The following is a 21358-nucleotide window of genomic DNA, read 5'->3' as shown; positions in this document are numbered from 1 at the left end:
AAGTCACAAAGTAGATACTTTTAGACTAACCGAAAGGTTGCAAAATTGTCGAGCTGCATAAACAGATAAATATCGAGAGATATTCACACAACAGCACTTCCTACAAAAAAGGCTTTTGATTCTACCCTGCAGAGGTATTCTTCTGTACATAATATTTTGCACACCTCAAAATAATGCAGACTAGCGATAAAGTAGAGACTAGGGGAAGGTACTTAGAATATCACTAAACTCTTAACGTTCATTTTATTTTTTCAAAAAACTTGTAAATTTAATTTTCATTTAAGATTTATATTTCACCTTTCATGATTACTCAGCCACTTTAACACAGATTACTATTCTTATCCTACCACTACTACTTAATTTTAATTGACAATTAACATTTCTAATGCCCTACTCAACCACAGTACAAACACATAGATTGTAAACTCTAGGAAGCAGAGACTATCTAATCTTTAGGCTCTATTGCCATTTCCTTACTCTGTACTTTCCACCTGCCCCTAGCATGTGCTTGGAATAGTCTTCCTGAGCTGGTGCATCATGTTCCCTCTCACCTTGTTTAAATCCCATCTAAACACCTACCTTTTTGAGGCTGCTTTTAAATCTTAAACCCGATTGTCTGCCTTGTAACAAGGCTGAAGGCAGACAACTGAGTTTTAATATTTAAAAGCAGCCTAAAAAAGATGAGTTTTTAGATGGGATTTAAACAAGGTGAAAGAGAGAACATGATGCAGGAGCTCAGGAAGACTATTCCAAGCACATGGTGCAGCCAGGTGGAAAGCACAGAGTAAGGAATTGGCAGTAGATAAGAAAGGCATAAATAGGAGTGACTTGTCTGATGAGTGGAGAACAGCAGCAGAGGTGTAGAGAGAGATAAAGGAGGAGAGGTAGTGAGGAGCTGCAGATTAAAGGCACTTTTAGGTGAGTAAGAGGATCTTGAATTGAATTTGGGAATGCATAGTGAGCCAATGCAGTGACTTCAGAAGAGGGGTTAAATGGGGTTAGCAACTCTGGTGGAAGGTAAGTCATACAGCTGAATTTAGGGTAGATTGCAATGGAGAGAGATGGCTTGCTGGGAGACCTGAAAGGAGCAGGTTGCAATAGAATAAGCGGGAGATGAGAGCGCGGATAAAGGTTCTGGAAGAGTGTAGAGGTCTTACAACAGGGCTTCCCAAACTACAAGCTGGGACCCCAAATGGGGTCACAAAACTTTCAGCTGGGGTCACAAGTGCCTCAACCGGCAGCAGCAGCATTGGTAGTATAAGTTTGCATTGGACCAATGAGCCAGAATGTGTTCAAAGACCCTGCAGCAGCCCTGCCCTCATATGAATGTGTGGTAACAGGAAGCCCTGCAGAAGGAGAGTTTAGGGCTGCTGCAGAGTCTGAGAGCTTGCACTGGCTCATAAGCCCCACAATGACTAAAGCTGCTGCTTGCACATCACCTTCATGCTTGAGACCAGCCAAGATGAGAGGGCTGTGTGTGCATGAGCCAGTGGAGATTGCTACTGTTCCTCTCTCCTCACCCATTACTGAACTTACCCAAGAGAAAAATGGTACCCCTGTCATCAGCCTTGCCAATCTTCACCAGTTGTCATCCACCTGTGGCCTGGGGCCCAAAGGAAAATATTGTGACTGACCCTGGCCTTGAGGAAATTTGGAGAGGATGTTTGAAAGAAGGGAAGATATGCAGAAGGTGTTTGAGGATTGGATCAGCTGGAAGGATGGGCTGTGAGAAGAAGGAATGACAAAGGATCAACTGGGGGATGTAAGAGAGAAGCTGGGGATGAGAGGTGATCAGCGGGCAGTGAGGAGTGTGAGAGACGATGAAGGTGAAGTGGGAATGGGGAGAGAAGGGGGGGATGACAGAGGATCAGTTAACTATTCTAAGAAGGATTTAGGGTAAGAGGATCAATTAGGGGAATGCAAAAAAGGCTGGAGGGCGTCAGAAAGGGGATGGGATGGGTGAGAGCATATGGGAGATGTAAGAGGGGATGAACTGGAGAGACAGGGGTTGAGATAGGGTCCACTGGAGGGGAGGAAGTTCTTTGGAGGGGATGGTGATTGAGATAGAGAGGGTAAACTGGAGTGCGATAAGGATGAGAGTAGAGTGATCCCTACTAATTTGTTTTGGTTGTCTGGAGTTGTATGAATTTTTAGTGCTAAAATGGAGTCACACTGGCCAAAAGTTTGGGAAGCCCTGGCTTACAATTGAAGGGGCCTATTTACTAAAGAATTTCTTCCATTTGTGTCTATAGGAAAAATGCTTAGTAAATACAGCCCTAAGTTGGTAATTCCTCTCCTCTGTTCAACAAATTGTAGGCACTGGCCAATTCTTATTGGTCTTTTCTTCCAAACGTCCACCAAAACTTTACTTAAAAATCATGGCTTGTTACGGCGGTTACTACCCCAAACCAAATAAGCCTGATGCTTCACCTTCAATGCATATACAGCATAGTTCTCTGCTTCAACGGCAGGGGAGAAGAAAAAAGGGTTCGCACTCACAAAGTGGGGAGTAGCTGGCTTGTTACGGCGGTTACTACCCCAAACCAATTGTGTCCGATACTTCACTTTCAATGCATATCCAGCATGGCTCTCTGCTTCAACAGCATGGGAGAAGACTGATACATCACGCATTTCCAGCATAGCTCCCTGCTTCAACAGCAGGGGAGAAGAAAAACAACCAATAAGGACTGTATAACATAGTCTGGGTAAAACAAATAAGCATGGGTGTAGCTTGCTTATTGCGGCGGTTACTACCCCTACTACCCCTAACTAATCAAGCTAGATATTTCAATGGTGGGGGTGGAAGGGAAATAGAACCAAGAGCTAAGAGAAACAGATAAGTATGAGAGAAAAAAACGTGTGAAGCTTGCTGGGCAGACTGGATGGGCCGTTTGGTCTTCTTCTGCCGTCATTTCTATGTTTCTATGATATCACCCTCTGGAGTTCAACTTAGTTTAAATTAACTTAGTTTTATTGCGTGCCTCCATTTATGCACTACAAGATCTAGAAATCAAACCAGACTCCATACTGGGATGGAAACAGACTATAACGATGAGCAGGAGATGCAGATGGGCAGACTAGATGGGTCATATGATCTTTATCTGCTGGCATGTTTCTATGCTCCTAGCAATTCAAATTCAAAGGTTTGATAATCTTTAATCCCTACTTTAAACTGACTTAGACCTCCAAATACCTGAAAGTTAGCAGAGCTGCTTACCTGTAATAGATGTTCTCCGAGGACAGCAGGACGTCAGTCCTCACACATAGATGACATCATTGGAGGGAGCCCAGCATGGAAAACTTATGTCAATGTTTCTAGAACTTTGACTGAGCCTTGCTGAGCATGCTCAACATGCATTATATCACACTTCCATGGGGGTCCCCTCAGTCTTATAATCATAGAATTCAGAATAACAATAAAATAAAATAATGAAAAAACGCACATGTTGGAAATCCAAGTCAGCAGGGTGGTAGGCAGGCTTTGTAAGTACTTACATCCTACTGTCCACGGAGAACGCCTGTTACAGGTAAGCAACTCTGCTTTCTCAGAAGACAAGCAAGTTGGCAGTCCTCATACATAAGTGAACCTCTAGCTACAGGTTGCCCTCCAACAGAAAAGGGGACCAACAAAACAAAATAAGTGCAAACTGGCAAAACAATTAGTTTTGTTGGTAACAGAGGGGACAGACTGAACAAAAACAAAGGGCCCTAGGTAGGAATAGAGTTGGGTTCTACACCTCAAACAGGTTCTGAAGGACAGAATGGCCAAAGCTGCTGTCACATCAGTCATCCCTATCCAAACAATAATGTGATGTGAATGTATGGAGAGAACTCCATGTCGCAGTTCTACAGATCTCTTCCATGAGAACTACTCACAAGTGGGCCACCGACACTGCCATGGCTCGAACAGAATGAGCCTTGACAAGACCCCCAAGATGCAGTCCTCCCTGAGCATAACAGAAGAAGGAGGTGCAGTCTGCTAGCCAATTAGAAAGTGTCTGCTTGGCAACGGGTGCTACCTAACTTATTCCTATTAAAAGAAACAAAGTTGGGTGGACTGTCTATGAACTTCTGTCCGCTCCAGTTAGAAGGCTAATGCTCTTTTGCAGTCCAAATGGTGCAGAACTTGTTCTCTGGTGTAAATGGGGCCTGATAAAATGTTGGCAGGATGATGGACTGGTTAAGATGGAAGTCCGACACCACCTTAGGCAGAAACTTAAGGTGCGTACTAAAGACCACCCTGTCATGAAAGTCTTAGAGTAAAGCGGATAAGTCACTAAGGCCTGAAGCTTGTTTGCCCTCGGTACTGAAGTGAATGCCACCAAAAATACGACCTTCCAGGTCAGGTACTTCAGGTCACAGGAGCATCACTGAGGTCCCAAGACAGAGGGAAGCTTTAGGGGAGGCTTCAACTGAAGCAGATGCCACATGAAACTTAGAATAGGTTGTACAGAAATGGGCATACTATCTAATGGAGTTGGTCTTCAAACCAGCTTCCACTAAGTGTAGAAGATAGTCAAGCAGTTTTCGTGGGGAGCAGGAGAAAGGATCTAGAGCCTTCTGCTCACACCACACAGAAAACCTTCTCCACTTCAGTACTCAGGACTTTCTAGTGGAAAGCTTTCTGGAAACCAACAGGACCCAAGACACACCTTCCGAGAGATTGAGTGGTTGCAATAGTAATCTCTCAACATCCAGGCTATGACTGACAGGGCAATTCCAACCTGCCTCGATCATGGGTGATGAGATCTGGGGAAGTCCCCAGCCTGATTGATTTCCAGATGAGCATTTTCCTGAGAAGTGGAAACCAGATCTGCCTCAGCCAATGAGGGGCTATGAGCATCATACTCCCTTTGAGCTCACGAAGCTTCAAGAGAGTCCTCGTTACCAGTAGAGCTGGAGGATATGCATTCAGGAGACCCTCACCCCAATGGTAGGTGAAGGCATAATGAAGCTGGTTTGCTGCATGTCCTGTAAAGGAGTAGAACTGAGGAACCTTCCTATTCCAAGGCACTGCAAAGATATCCACAACCAGGCTTCCCCAGAAGTGGAAGATCCACTTCTGGGGAAGCCTGGTTGTGGATATCTGTCTACTATTTCCACCATTACATTCTCCATTTCGACCAAGTACATGGCCCTAAGCACCATCCTGTGGGAGAGGGCCCACAACTAGGTCTGGACTGCTTCCTGACACAGGAGATATGATTCCATACCTCCCTGCTTGTTGACATACCAATTTGCCACTTAGTTGTCAGTCTGTATCGGAACAATTTTGTTGGACGGTTGATCTCTAAAAGCTCATAGCATGCACTTGATTGCCTGCAACGCTAGGAAATTGATTTGATAGAGATATTCCTGGACAGACTATAGACCCTGGGTGCTGAATCCATCTACATGAGCTCTCCAGCCCAGAGTAGATACATCAGTGGTAAGGCATTTGGGTGGGAGGACTTTGGAAGGGGCTATGAGCATCATACTCCCTTTGAGCTCACGAAGCTTCAAGAGAGTCCTCGTTACCAGTAGAGCTGGAGGATATGCATTCAGAAGACCCTCACCCTAAAGGAAGGCGAAGGCATAATGAAGCTGGTTTGCTGCATGAACTTTCGCATATGTAAAAGTGCCAAGGGAGTAATGTATACTGTCATAGCCATATGGCCCAACAGACTTAACATGTGCCACGCGATGCCTACTGGCTCTGTTGAATTCTCACCATGATGGTCATCAGGTTGATGGCCTGTTGCTGGGGCAGGAAGGCCTTGGCCTGAGCCATGTCTAGCAGGGCTCCAATAAAGTCCAATTGTGGGTCAAGTTGAGATGGGGACTTGGGGTAGTTGACAACGAACCCTAGTGTCTCTAGCACCCAGTCGTGCACATGGACTCATTAGTCCCCACCTGAGAGGTGCTCTTGACCAGCCAATCGTCCAGATATGGGAAAATGTGAACTCCCAATTTGCAAAGACATGTAAAGATACGTGGAGCTGACATGAGCCAAAATGGCAGAATGCAATACTGGAAGTACTGCTTTCTCACCATAAATCTGAGATACTTCCAGTGACCTTTTTGCAAGAAGGGGGATCAGGGTGCCCAGGGAAACCATCTTGAATTTTTCTCTTTTGTTGAATTTGTTCAAACCCCTTAGGTTCAGGATGGTACAGAGTCCCCCTGTTTTCTTTGATATTGGAAAGTACCAGGAGCAAAATCCCTGCCCCTTTGCCCTGGTGAAACAAGTTTGAATGCTTGGACCATTAAGAGGGAGGAGAGGCTCTGCTACTCGTACTTCCTAATGCATTACTGAGTCCCAGAATGGGCTGTGGGGGGGGGGGGGGGGGAGGGCACAATTTGGCAGGGTACCCAATGGGTTCAATTTGTACCCTTCATGAAAGATGGAAAGAACCCATTGGTCTGAGGTTATACTCTGCCACAGGTTCGCAAAGAACCAAAGCTTTCCCTCGACCAGCAGGTCCATCGTGCCGGGTACAGGCAACTTCGCTATGTTCCTTGCAATCCAGTCAAAACTCCGTCCCTGGAGTTGATTGAAGTGCTGCTGGGGCTTCAGGGCCCTCTGTTGCCTGGGATGGCCACGAGGGCCCTGGTGTTACTGACAGAAGTGAGACGGCAGAAGAAGGATTTCCTGGGCTCAAATCTCGATGGCCTCCTGGCTGAATACCAGCTGAGAGCTGCTGGAGTGTCGCATGGTGATCTCGGATATGGGCTGCCACACCTTTCACTTTATCTCTAAAGAGATTCTCTCCTGTATAAGGCATGACAGTGAGTTGCTCCTGCACCTCCGGTCTGAGATCAGAAGCCCACAGCTATGCAAGCCTGCAGGCACCAATTCCCACTGCAAAGACCTTCGATGCCATTTCAAAAACATCATAGGTCGAACGGATTCTGTGTTTCATCACTCCAGACTCTTATGCACCAGCAAGTGGAGAGTGTCTTGTTGCTGAGGCAGTTGCTCGGCAACCTCCTGCACCTGCTTCAGAAATTTGAGCACGTACTAGCTCAAGTAGAGTTGGTAGGCCACTGTGCAGGAAATAAGCATAGTGCCCTGCAACACCTTCCTCCCAAGAGCATCCATTGCTTTCTGATCCTTTCCTGGGGCACAAAAGAATGAGTCAGAGCGTGCTTGGCCTTCTTGAGAGAGGATTTGATGACCTCCAATTGGTGGGGCAGCTGATGCTTGTCAGATTTGAGAGCCTTTTGGACTAGATAAATTGCATCCGCCTTCCTGCTCATGGGAGGCACTGCGAGATGGTGTTCCACATCCTCATCAGTAACTCCACTTCTCCTTGGGAGACTCCACATACTGGAGGACATCTAGCATTTTGTGCTTGGTATTGTCTTCAGTCTTCAACTGAAATGGGATGGCCCCTACCATTACCCAAACTATTAACTGTGAAGGAGGTGTGTTCCAGCAGCGACTTCCTTCGATCATTTGGAGGAGATGGTTCTGAGGGGAGACCATCTGAAGTGTTGTTGGAAGCCACGGAGAAGACATCCCCCCAGGGGTCATAGATGCCCTCACAGACTGAGGAAGGGGCCCCTAGGTACTCAGCCCCCAGACAGCGCAGTAGGCACCAATTTGATTGGCCGTTTGTCCTGGGCCCCGGTGCCACCTCTGGTATTTGGACTTCCTCCTTGGAAGAACCAGGGATGACAGCCAGATCAGCTGGTGGTGGTGGTGGTGCTGGTGCCCCGCCAGGCATAGATGTCAGCCCGGGAACAGACACTGGGGACTGGGTCAGTAACACACAGATAAGGGCATGCAGGGATTCAAGCAGTGGCTCAAAGAGCAACGGTGCCGATGTCAGTGCCATCTGTGCTCAGATGCCAAAGCCCTGTATCGCCCTCTCCACAGCCAGCTGCATGTGCCTCTCCAATTCTTCCTTGAGAATCACTGATGTCAGGACAGGCTGGGACCTAGGAGGTGTAACCAGATCCTCTTTAAAACAAAGAGGATCTGTGGCAGGCATCAGAATCAGTGGAGACTATGGCGTACCCCTGGCATCGATAGAGAACTGGCTCTCCTCGCCACAGGGTCACTTCGGGGGCATTGCAGAAGCTAGAGCATCTCCGTGCCCAGCACCATGCATAGACTTCCCTCAATGCTTGGATCGGTCCTTCCCCAATGCCAAGGTTGATGAACCTGACATTCTTGTCCTGGCGGAGCCTGATGATAGCAGGTCTCCGGCTTCCCTCTCAGCCGACACCCTTTATGGAACTGGCGGCCCCGTTGGTCGATGGCTCGGTGTCCATCAGTGCAGCTCCGAGGTCCCTCGATTCCAATGTTGATGGATTGGTCTTCTCTGCCCCTTCAGGTCTTGGTACTTGCTTCAAACCCAGACGTCGTTCGATGTCCCAAGGCAGAGAACACATCTATTATGGAGGTCCTTGTATACCTAGGGCATTGCTTGAAACCAGAAGTGGATGTGTCGCCGTGAAACAAAAAGAACGCGAGATCGAAATTGATGGCGGTGGTTGTCAATGACCGGCGGGCACTGAGCGCACTGCCGCCCCTGGGGTTGACAACGAAAATAAGCTTACTCAAAAATGTCGAGAAATTAGAAAAAGTTTTGAAAAAAAGGAGAGGCTCAGCCGAGCACAGAAAAGAGATTGAGGGGACCCTGCATGGACGCATGGTGTATTGCATGCGTGAGCATGCTCAATGAGGCTCAGTCAAAGTTCTAGAAACTTTGACGTTTTCTGTGCTGGACTCGATGATGTCACCTGTGTGTGACGACTGCCATCCTGCTTATCCTCAGAAATTAATGATGCAAACATCAAACCTTTTCTGCTGGAAAAGAAACTGCAGAACTAGGGGTCATGATATGAAACTCCGGGGGGGGGGGGGATAACTCAGAACCAACATCAGGAAATATTTCTTCACAGAGAGGATGATGGATACCATGGAATGCCGTCCTGGAAGAGATGGTGAAGATGAGAACAATGCTGAAATTCAAAGGGGAATAGGATAAATGCTGTGGATCCAGACAGGCTTGCTAGAGGATGGAAATGAAGATTATAGAGTAACCTATGCTAATTTAAGGAGTAACATGAATGGAGCGGCAGTTATTATCACAAGCAACTTACTGGATGGACAATTTGGCCTTTATCTGACATCATTTACTATGTTACTATATCTTTCCTCTTCCTGCAATCCTAAACTTCCCTTTTATTCCATTAAAAATGTCTTGTATCCAGAATAATACTGTTATGCCCTCCCTTTAGCACCCTTTTTCTTCACTAGACATCCCTTCCCTCTTCTTGTCCTCTGTAGTTCTCTTTGCCATTTCCTCTCAAAATATAGGACTTCAGATAATATTCTACCCAACTCTCTTGGCTCGCAAAACATAGAAAAAATATATATTTGACTCTCTGGATGTACATTTACTGTCCTTTGCAACCCTCTCTTTATCTTTAAAACTTACATCTCTACATTATTTCATTTTCAATGACTCCTTTGTTTCATTTCTCCGATTACTTGAAAAGGTGAAATGTATCAACATATTTGACATTCCTTGATAACTCTCTTGTCAGCTATCATCTCACTTCTAATTTCCCATTTCTCAGAAAATGAACCTTTTCTCACCTCTTTATATCATCCTGACTGCCACAATATGCTGGGCTGTTTCCAGTCTGGATTTTGCTCTGGTCATAGTACTAAAACTGATGCTACTCATGTGATCAATCATTTTTGCTGCCTGTGGATGAAGATTCCTTCTCCTAACCTATTATCAAAACATAGAGCGATGGCAGAAAAAGACCAAATGTTCCATCCAGTCTACCAAGCAAGTTTCATAAGGTAGTATCTTCCGCTCCATGCAGGTCTCCCCTATGACTCTGTTAAGGGTAGTAACTGCTGCTTTGTGCTGTTAGCCCCAAACCTTATGTTAAGGGTAGTAATATTTACAATCACACCATGCAGCTTGAACATGCTTTGCTTTTTTCCCCTGATATCAGCAGATCACTATCCCGAACCATAAAATTCAGGACCCAGCATTGACTGTCGTCTGAATCCAATTCCCCCCCCCCCCCACCGTCGAAGCAGAGCGCGATGGTGCAATTGCCATGTCTTCTGATTAAAGGTAGTAACTGCCACTCCATGCAGGATATTCCACATCGCACTCTTTTCTTCATTTCCAACCTCTAACTCCTAGGATTCCACAGTGTTTAAAACCACACCCTCTGACATTCGTTTACTGTTTTCATCCTTATCACCTCCTCTGGAAGGGCATTCCAGGCATCCACCTCTGTGAAGAACATAAGAAATTGCCATGCTGGGTCAGACCAAGGGTCCATCAAGCCCAACATCCTGTTTCCAACAGAGGCCAAACAGGCCACAAGAACCTGGCAAGTACCCAAAAACCAAGAAGATCCCATGCTACTGATGCAATTAATAGCAGTGGCTATTCCCTAAGTACATTTGATTAATAGCAGTTAATGGACTTCTTCTCCAAGAACTTATCCAAACCTTTTTTGAACCCAGCTACACTAACTGCACTAATCACATCCTCTGGCAACAAATTCCAGAACTTAATTGTGCGTTGAGTGAAAAAGAATTTTCTCCGATTAGTCTTAAATGTGCTACTTGCTAACTTCATGGAATGCCCCCTAGTCCTTCTGTTTCCTGATGTTGGATATGAATCGTCCTCTCTGGAGTTTCTTTTCATGACCCCTAATTCTATTATTTTCTTTCCAATGGTAAAGGTTTGAAGTTCTTGCATCATTAAAACCTTTTAGTTATCTGAAGGTCTGTATCCTCTCTTCCAGGATATACATATTTAGATCCTTCAGCCTCTCCTCAGAAGTCTTCCAATGGAGACCTCACACTGTTTTGGTTGCCCTTCTCTGGACCTCTTCCATCCTCTCTCTATCCTTTTTGAGATATGTGCTCCAGAGCTGAACAGTATTCCAGGTGAGACCTCACCAAAGACATTATCACCTCCCTTTTCTTGCTGGTTATTCCTTTCTCTATGCAGCCCAGTATTCTTCTGGCTTTAGCTAACATCTTGTCACAGACCTAAGTGTACCTTTTGATTCCATGGATCTCAAACACCTTCTTGGATTGTGTTAGGTCTATGTTGATCTGTCTCAGGCTATTCTATCATAGTTCAGCTCCTCACTCTAACAAACTTGTTGATCTCAGCCAGTGGGTTCCATCTCACATCCCTAATTTTTGGTCTCTTCTAGCCACCTCTTTCCTGTTGGTCACACAGATTCTAACTGCAAGCTGTACTGTCATTTCTATGCAAATCAGCCTCCTTTATAATCACTAATGATTATAAAGAAATAATGAATTGTGACTTTGAAAATGTAATTTGCGTATACTGGTTTGCAATAAATATATCATCTGGAACAATCTGTGTAATCAGATGACTTTTTTTTTTTGGGGGGGGGGGGGCTCAAATACTTTTGCAAGCCACTGTATATGCCAAATACTTTTGCAAGCCACTGTATATGCCAAACTCCATAAGAGTGTCTGCATCAGTTATCTCTTTTGCCCCTTCCAAACTGATCACAATAATATAAATACATAAATGCAATTAAGAAGTAGACCAACTCATAGTATCTCAATAACTTTACTGGATTAATCCATCACTACCCAAAATTTAATTTTATTAATGATATTGTAACCGTTCTTATCTGGCACCTGTTAGAATGTATGATAACTACCTATATATACCTTATTTTGTGCCTATTTGTAAACCGTTGCGATGGTACATAACTTAGCGACGGTATAGAAAAGTTTTTAAATAAATAAACAAATAAATAAATAAACTTCCCATTCTTTTACATCTTCACCATTGTGTAGTTCAACAATCAAAAGATGCTTCTCATTCACACTAACACCTTGACTTAATTTCAAAGAACATGAATGGCTCCTCATTCAGGATTCAGCTTAAAACTGAACTTCTGTTATATATAGTATTTCTGTAAAATCTCATTACGCTATTGGTATCTGCTTGCTCCTTCACTATCCAACATTGCCTCAGAGAAAAAATATCTAGTTGAGTTTAGTTTATTATTATTATTGATTAATCGTCTTTCTTAACAAATCAATGTACAAATAAAACAATCTTCCCCCTTCTTTTCTGATAATCTGGCCCAAGCAACTCTTGTTTCACATGATCTCAGTTGAAAACTCATCTTTTCTCTCTTGCCTTTGATTCTTTTGAGTTCTCCAGTAATTATCCACACAGTCTGCTGTTTAACCTTTTTGTGAAGCTCTGATGAGCATCATTTTCTATGGAAGCAGAGGCACCAGCACTGTGGAATCTTGAACACCCCCAATATTGAGTAAACCTCTTCACTGTGTCCAGGGAGGAGTAATTTCTATTGCATTTAAGCACTCAATCATTTTGAAAAGTTGGCTGCCATTAGTGGAACTGCTGGTCAAGTCTTAACTACTAATTAAAATATAATAAACTAGAGCCAGCTCTTGGCTGATATGAGAGGATAAACAATCCTTTTTCATTCAGAGTGCAAGTTTGAATATTCTGGGAGCACTGTAAGAGTCTGATTTTACAATAAAAAATGTTCTACTTCCAGTCCTATATTGCACCAACATTAAAATAGCTAAAATCAGACTTCACAATGTCATCTTTCATATTATAAATATTCCATTATTAAACATCCTTATTAACTTGCCAAGCTTCCCCCTTTTAGGATCTTTCTTAGGCCTTGTCCCAGATTTTAGTGGTGTCTAATAATTTGTCTGCAGCTATACAAAAAAGCCTCAGACTAGAAACCAGTAAGATATTAGACTTCCACAGAGTCTGAGTGAAACACCACAAAGTGTACAGTATATTGAGCAGAGTATTAAAGCTGCCAAATCCCTGTGACATTTTTAGACACATGGACTCTTCCTCAATAATTTCATTCCATTGAGACCATGAACAAAACGACCCTGGCAATATGGCTCTGGGTACCAAACGTCTTTGGTTTTCCTTTTGATATATCTGTGAGTCCATTAAGCAAAACCTGGGGCCTAGCATCCAACCGAATGGGTTTAAATTTACACTTATTAATATGGAGATCTCCTGAAAAAGTAAAGCACAAAACAGCTTCTTCTGAAGAGACTGCTTATTATTATATTCTAAGAACTCCATTTTAATGACCAATCACCTTTTTTCATGTAATATTTTCTGCACCAGAAATAGAAAGTGTTTAATAGTTGCCTTTTCTGATCTGAAGAATGAAAATGGTGCAGCGTTTAAACCTAAATAAAAATCCAGGTGAATCAACATATTATTAGCTTGCCCTTAGTGTACAAATCATAAAATGTATTTAACAGCATGCAATCAAACTACAATTTAATATCAAATGTTTACCTTTATTCACAACTGCTTGTTTAAGAAAACTATGTTATTAGTAAGGGCTTGAATGTCACTGCCATTTACAGGGAAAGTCTGTCAGACAGATACTGCTCCTCTGCTTTCCTTCACTATTTCTATGATGCACGAATATAATGTGTACAAAGCTAAGTTCATCAACTTCACAGGAGGGAATATTATGCCACATATACTGGATCTATCTTTTCCCTCTAACCTCATTCACCACTTTAAAGGATTCTACACCCTCTCTACAAATAAGCTCTGCTTTTCAGATTCTGAAAAACAGATGCACTTAAGTTTGCCAATCAGACAGCAATACTGAAATGTTAACTTTTTCACTTTAAGTATTGGCTCTAATTGATTCTGTAAAGCTTAAAAAATTCTGGTGCAGCAATGTACATGATTCTCAGGTTAAATTTGCTGTAAATATGCTTATATACAAGCAGTTCCATCCAGAGCTAAAAAAAACCCCTATTTTCTGGGATACACTTAGTCCACAGATATGCTTGTATCTGAAAAATAAATGCCAGTCAGAATCCTTTTGTCCCTCAGAATCTTTATTTCATCAATTTTACTGAAATTTTACTGAAAAGGGCTTCACTGGGTATTTCATTAATCTTGGAGTGTCCATAATAAACATTTTATAATGTATGGGGGGTTTTTTTTTTAGTAATAGTGTCAGATGTCTGATTTTAACAGAGCATTAACATAGCCAGTAATGGCAGATAAAGTCCAAAAAGGCTCATCTAGTCTTCCCAACAGCAATTTTATGCACATTTACCTAGAGTAAGATAAAAAGGCCCACATGAAACTCAACCCCCAAACCTGTTGTGCATCCTTTAGGGTAGTAACTGATACTCAGTGCAAGCTACACTATGCCTTCTAGGCAGCACAATGCAGCCATATAATTGCTGCTATAGGCTGCAACAGTCACTCAGTGAATGTTGCCCAGTGTTTGTTTCCTTATTCTCTTGCCGGTAGGAATCCTCTGTTTATCCCATTCTTTCTGGAAGTCTGTCACTGTCCTTGTTATCAACACCTCCTCCAGCCAGGCATCCACCACTCTCTCTGTGAAAAAATACCTCCCGACATTGTTCCCGAATCTACCCTTTGGAGCTTCATATTGTGATCCCTAGTTCTACAGCTTCCTTTCCTTTGAAAAAGCTTGGCTACCTGTGCATTAATATCTTTGATATTTAAATGTATCACATCCCCCCCCCCCCCCCCATCTCGCCTCTCTTCTAGGGTGTACATATTAAGTTGAGTTCCTTCACTTTCATCTCCTAGTGCTGTTTAGTACAAAGCCTGCACCATTTTAGTTGCCATTCTCTGGATCCTGTCTAGCCTCTCTAGATCCTGAGATACAGCCTTCGGAAATAAAAACAGTATTCCAGTCAACTGTAAAGAGGCAAAAATTACCTTTCTTTCTACTGGTTATGCCTCTCTCTATGCATTCAAGTATCCTCCCAGCTCTGGTCACACTGTTTTGCTACCTTAAGATCATCTGACACTATTACACTAAGGTCTTCCTCCTGGTCAGTTCTTCATTACCAATTTCATACAGCTCAGATTGATTTTTGCACCCCAAGTGCATGACTCTGTAGTTAAATCATAACTACAAAAACATATACAAGCCTCAAAAAGTTGCCCCTCCTTGGTTGTATCACAAAACAAATAAGGGGCTAAAATGCTTAATAGGCAGTCTCTGGTATCATACAATGTTATCTTAGCCACCAGAATGGCTATAACTAAAGTATAATCTTATACCAGTGTTGTTTTTAAAGATTCTTAATATTAATTTTTCAAAGTTTTTCTTAATGCAAATAAAAACATCTTAATTTTCTTCACCCATTTTCATAAGAACATAAGAATATGCCATACTGGGTCAGACCAAGGGTCCATCAAGCCCAGCATCCTGTTTCAAACAGTGGCCAATCCAGGCCATAAGAACCTGGCAAGTACCCAAAAACTAAGTCCTTGCTCCCCTCACTGCCCATCCAATATCTGGTCCTCTTCCCTCCATCCTGGATTGCCCCCTCCCTCCCTTATCCAGTGTCCTTTTCTCCTGACCCCATCCCCAAATCTCTCCCTGTATATCAGAGACCCCTTTCTCCCCCGATTCCTGAGTAATTTCTCCATCTCGGTCTTCCCAGTACCTGCTCTTCTCTGTCTGGACCCTGGATCCCCTTTCCCTCTCCATCACTCTGCCCTTTCTCCCTTCTTCCTCTCCCTCTTCTCCTGTCCCCTCCTGGTTTTGCACCCTTCTCCTCCATACCGGATGTCTCTCTCCCTCCCTCCCCGGATATGGCCCAGCGTGCCCTTCCAATCCTCTCCCTGCCACTCCCCTGGCTGGCAGGTGTAGCGTGGCCTAATTCTGTGCCTCCTATCCCAAGCATTTACGCCCTCCTAACCTCCTCCCAACATTCACCGCTTTTTGTACTGTTCCCTGCCCCAAGCATTCACCCCTTCTCGCCTCATCTCGCCTGCAAAATCAGTATGTAATTAAAGATACTTTTGCAGAGAACTGAAAGAGCTTAGCTCACAGCTCATTCTCTTTCTTCAATTTGCTTCCGTTAAATGCTCCCTGATGGAAAACCTGTCCAACCCTGCCAGTGTTTCGATGTGTTCATGTCTGCTTCAGGGGTTGGAGAGAATGACTACTGGCGCATCTTTCATTAAAGAATGGCCACCCATCTTCTGGTGTATAGGCCCATTCTTTAATGGCAACCAAAATGGTTTAGGGTCTGACCAAAAGCTATACGTGAGACTGAAGGACCTAAATATGTAATATCCTAGAGCGGTGGTTCTCAACCTTTTTCCCATCGTGACACACCTCACAGACCACGCTCACATGTGTGACACACTGCTCATAATTCCAGTATTATTTTATTGTTAAGAATGACACAAGGGAAAGATAAGTATGCTATCTGAATAGAAATTGCATAAATAGTAAACATCCCATACCAAAACACCAATTTCCAGCACTTTAACAGTAACCACTTTACCTAAGAAAAGGCAACACTGAAAATATTACACCAGGCCTTAAGACACCAATACACTTCCTATTAGGAAAACGGACCAAGCAGGCTGCTATAGAGCCCTCACGCCAGCAGATAACCTCACCTCAGTCACATGTGCAGATCCTCACCTAACAAGGAATAAAGAGACTATAAAGAATAACTAGAAACATGCAGACCAAAACAACTGGAAATGCAACAAGCCAGAGAGACTGTATGCAGTGTAAGAAAGGAAAAAAAGAGAAACATTACCAGTCCTCAAAACAAATCAAGAAATATAAAATCAATAGCAGTAAAACCATACTAACAAAAAGAACAGATTCCAAATAGCTGATGAATGGAATATCCAATAATTAAAAACTCATATAAAAAATGTCTAGATACCAATAAAATATTTCAAAATAGCAGACACAAAGACCTAGTAATGAAAAATAAGGATAAATAAAAGCTTTGCTCTGCATACCAGGGAATGTTTGATATCCAGGTGCCCTGAGATTGTGCAAATTCAAAACAATCTCTCTCTCTCACACTGGCTCTCAATCACATACATATACACATGATCTCTCTCTCTCACTTACATAAGCTCTCAATCACGAACATATGCACTTACTTTTTCTCTCTCTTATATAGGCTCTTAATCACACACTTACATACATGCTCTCTTTTTCTCACTTAAACACAGGCTCTCAATCACATACTCATGTTCTCTCATCTACACAGACACACATGCTCTCTCTTACTTATACACACAGGCTCTTAATCATATATACACATGATCTCTCATCTACATACAGGTTTTCAATCATAACACTTACATTCATGTTATCTCTCTCCACAAAAAGGATCTCAATCACACACACATACTCTCTTTCACACAAACAGGTTTTTCAATCACACACATATACAGGCTCTCAATCACACATTTACATAAATGCTGTCTCTCGCTCTCTCTCTCACACACACACACAGAGGATCTCAAACATATATGCTTGCTTGCTCACTCAATCTGTCTATCTCTCTCTCCTCCCACCAAACTAGCAGCAGCCTCCTCCACTTCCAGCCCTAGCAGCAGCAGCAACAGCAGCCTCTTCCACTTCCAGCCCTAGCAGCAGCAGCAACCTCTTCCACTTCCAGCCCTAGCAGCAGCAGCCTCTTCCACTTCCAGCCCTCACAGCCTCGAGAAAGGACTCCCATCTGCCATGGGGGCTGACATTGCTTCTCTTTTGCTTTGCGCCGTGCTGCTCTTCTTCAGGCCATGCCTCCCTTCTTCGGGGGCATGCTTCCCACACTAGCATGGTCTCTACTTCCCGTGCATTTGACTGCTAAATACCACGTCCTCTTCCAGGCCGACGAGGGTGAGAAGAAGAGACCATGCTGGTGCCGCTAACTCCAGCTCTCCTGCCACATTCCGCCAAGGCTATCAGCATTTTAAGCCATTTTAAGCCAGGGCAGAGGATTTTATTTCGCTGGGGCAGGGGGAGCAGCGACCAGAATTGTACACAGAATTCAAGGTGCGGTCTCACCATGGAGCGATAGGCATTATGACATGTTTCCCTTTTTCAACCATTCCCTTCCTAATAATTCCTAACATTGTTTGCTTTTTTGATTGCTGCAGCACACTGACCCGAAGATTTTAAAGTATTATCCATTATGATGCTTGGGTGGTAGCTCCTAGTAAGGAACCTAACATTGTATAACTACAGCAAGGGTTATTTTCCCTATATGCAACACCTTGCACTTGTCCACATTAAATTTCATCTGCCATTTGGATGCCCAATCTTCTAATCTTGCAAGGTCCTCCTGTAATGTATCACAATCTGCTTGTGATTTAACAACTCTGAAAAATTTTGTATCATCCGCAAATTTGATAACCTCACTCGTATTCTTTCCAGATTTTTCAGAGTTGTTAAATCACAAGCAGATTGTGATACATTACAGGAGGACCTTGCAAGATTAGAAGATTGGGCATCCAAATGGCAGATGAAATTTAATGTGGACAAGTGCAAGGTGTTGCATATAGGGAAAATAACCCTTGCTGTAGTTATACAATGTTGAAAAGCATATATATTGAAAAGCACAGGTCCGAGTACAGATCCCTGAGGCACTCCACTGTTTACCCTTTTCACTGAGAAAATTGACCATTTAATCCTAATCTCCGTTTCCTGTCTTTTAACCACTTTGTAATCCACAAAAGTACATCACCTCCTATTCCATGACTTTTTAGTTTTCTTAGAAGCCTCTCATGAGGGACTTTGTCAAACGCTTTCTGAAAATCCAAATACACTACATCTACCGGTTCACCTTTATCCACATGTTTATTAACCCCTTCCAAAAAATGAAGCAGATTCATGAGGCAAGACTTCCCTTGGATAAATTCATGTTGACTGTGTTCCATTAAACCATGTCTTTCTATATGCTCTACAATTTTGATCTTGAGAATAGTTTCCACTATTTTTCCCGGCACTGAAGTCAGGCTCACTGATCTATAGTTATCCGAATCGCCCCTGGAGCCTTTTTTAAATATTGGGGTTACATTGGCCACCCTCCAGTCTTCAGGTACAATGGATGATTTTAATGATAGATTACAAATTTTAACTAATAGATCAAAAATTTCATTTTTTAGTTCCTTCAGTACCCTAGGATGCATACCATCCAGTCCAGGTGATTTGCTACTCTTTAGTTTGTCAATCTGGCCTACTACATCTTCCAGTTTCACAGTGATTTCGTTCAGTTTGTCTGACTCATCACCCCTGAAAACCATCTCCGGAACTGGTATCTCCCCAATAACCTCATTAGTAAACACGGAAGCAAAGAATTAATTTAGGATTTCTGCAATGGCCTTATCTTCCCTAAGAGCCCCTTTAACCCCTTGGTCATCTAATGGTCCAACCAACTTCCTCACAGGTTTCTTGCTTCGGATATATTTTAAAAAGTTTTTATTTTGAGTTTTTGCCTCTATGGCCAACTTCATTTCAAATTCTCTCTTTGCCTGTCATATCAATGTTTTACACTTAACTCGACAATGCTTATGTTTTATCCTATTTTCTTCAGATGGATCCTTTTTCCAATTTTTGAAGGATTTTTTTTGGCTAAAATAGCCTCTTTCACCTCACCTTTTAACCATGATGGTAATCGTTTTGCCTTCCTTCCACCTTTCTTAATGTGTGGAATACGTATGGACTGCGCCTCTAGGATTGTATTTTTAAACAATGTCCATGACTGTTGAACACTTTTAACCTTAGCAGCTGCACTTTTCAGTTTTTTTCTAACTATTTTCCTCATTTTATCAAAGTTTCCCTTTTGAAAGTTTAGTGTTAGAGCTGCAGATTTACTTATTGTCCCCCTTCCAGTTATTAGTTTAAATTTGATCATGTTATGATCACTGTTGCCAAGTGGCCCCACCACTGTTATCTCTCTCACCAAATCCTGCGTTCTTCTAAGAATTAAATCTAAAATATATCCCTCTCTTGGTTCCTGAACCAATTGCTCCATGAAGCAGTCATATATTACATCCAGGAACTTTATGTCTCTAGCAAGTCCTGATGTTACATTTACCCAGTCAATATTGGGGTAATTGAAATCTCCCATTATTATTGCACTGCCAAATTAGTTAGCTTCTCTGATTTCTCTTAGCATTTCATCATCTGTCTGACCATTTTGTCCAGGTGGATGGTAGTATACTCCTATCACTATACTCTTACCCAACACACATGGGATTTCTACCCATATAGATTCTACTGAGCATTTAGTCTCTTGAATGATCTTTATCCTGTTGGAATCTATACCCTCCCGGACATAAAGAGGAAATACAATACAGACTTTTAGCATTACCACTCCCCATGTTGGAACTGCACTGGACCAGGAAATTAAGCTGAGATCCAAAGTTTGTTTAGTCTAATATTTGCCCACTCAGCTGGGCTCAGTATTTAATATTTGAGCTCAAACTGAAAAACAATCAACACGTGTGAATTTTCCAAGTGATAGTAGTAGTTGCCTCTTGCTTCCAGTGCAGTATCCGATACACCTTGCATAAGAAATGTGTAGACTGCCAGCCATCTGCCAAAGACCTTGCTGCATCAAATGTCACTTGTCTGCTATTATAGCTGCATTTACCCTGATATCCACATTTCGTCTGCTTCTATCACAGCACCTGTAGCAAGTCTCTGCATGAAGAACTTTGCAATTACTTATTGCCAATGTAAACTCCAACACGGGATCAGATCTCAACCATTCAGATTTTCAAAGCCAGCATTCATTTCATTTTAATTGGAATCAATATCCAATTGCAGAAACAGAACAGTTAAACGGGAGATTATACAGAAATGTTGTTATTGAACTCAAAGGTACAGTGAAAGTAGCTGCATTTTCACCAACTTGAATAGACTAACGATGCAACAATTTTTTTTATTTATTCAGCTACTTAATTTCCATGTATTTCTTAGTGGTTTCCATCATATCAAACATTTTTAACTCTCCCTCATGCCATACATGCAAAGGAGCTGGAAATTGTAGCGTGAAGCACAATTGCTTCTATATTAACTGAGTGTATAATTTATTTATTTGTTTAGTTTTATATACCGTCATTCGGTTCAGCCATCATAACGGTTTACAAAAATCAAACAGAGAATAAACCATTAAAAACATTGATGCATAAATTAACAGGGGAAAAGAAGAAGGGATCGGGAAGAGGTTGGTGGTGAAAAAGGGAGCATAAGGAAAAGAAGGGAAAAAGATAGTGGTAACAGTATTGGTATTTAAACATATTCAGGATGGTCTTCTAGTGTTGTTAATTATAAGTTCATATTGCTATTATGATGGTTGTTGCCAGACAATATTTCATTATCTCTTTTGCATGAGTACGGTTGGTATTCTTGGTTAAAATTAGATTGTTGAAATAAATAATCATTAACGTAGACTTTATGAAAAAGAAAAGTCTTTAGATCTTTTTTGAAAGTTTTGATATTAGTTTGAGTTCTTAAATAAGGTGGTAAGGAGTTCCATTTT

This window comes from Rhinatrema bivittatum, chromosome 4 (assembly GCF_901001135.1).
Source record: "Rhinatrema bivittatum chromosome 4, aRhiBiv1.1, whole genome shotgun sequence".
Taxonomy (NCBI): domain Eukaryota; kingdom Metazoa; phylum Chordata; class Amphibia; order Gymnophiona; family Rhinatrematidae; genus Rhinatrema; species Rhinatrema bivittatum.
The sequence above is the reverse complement of the archived record's forward strand: the minus strand, read 5'-3'. Positions refer to the sequence as shown.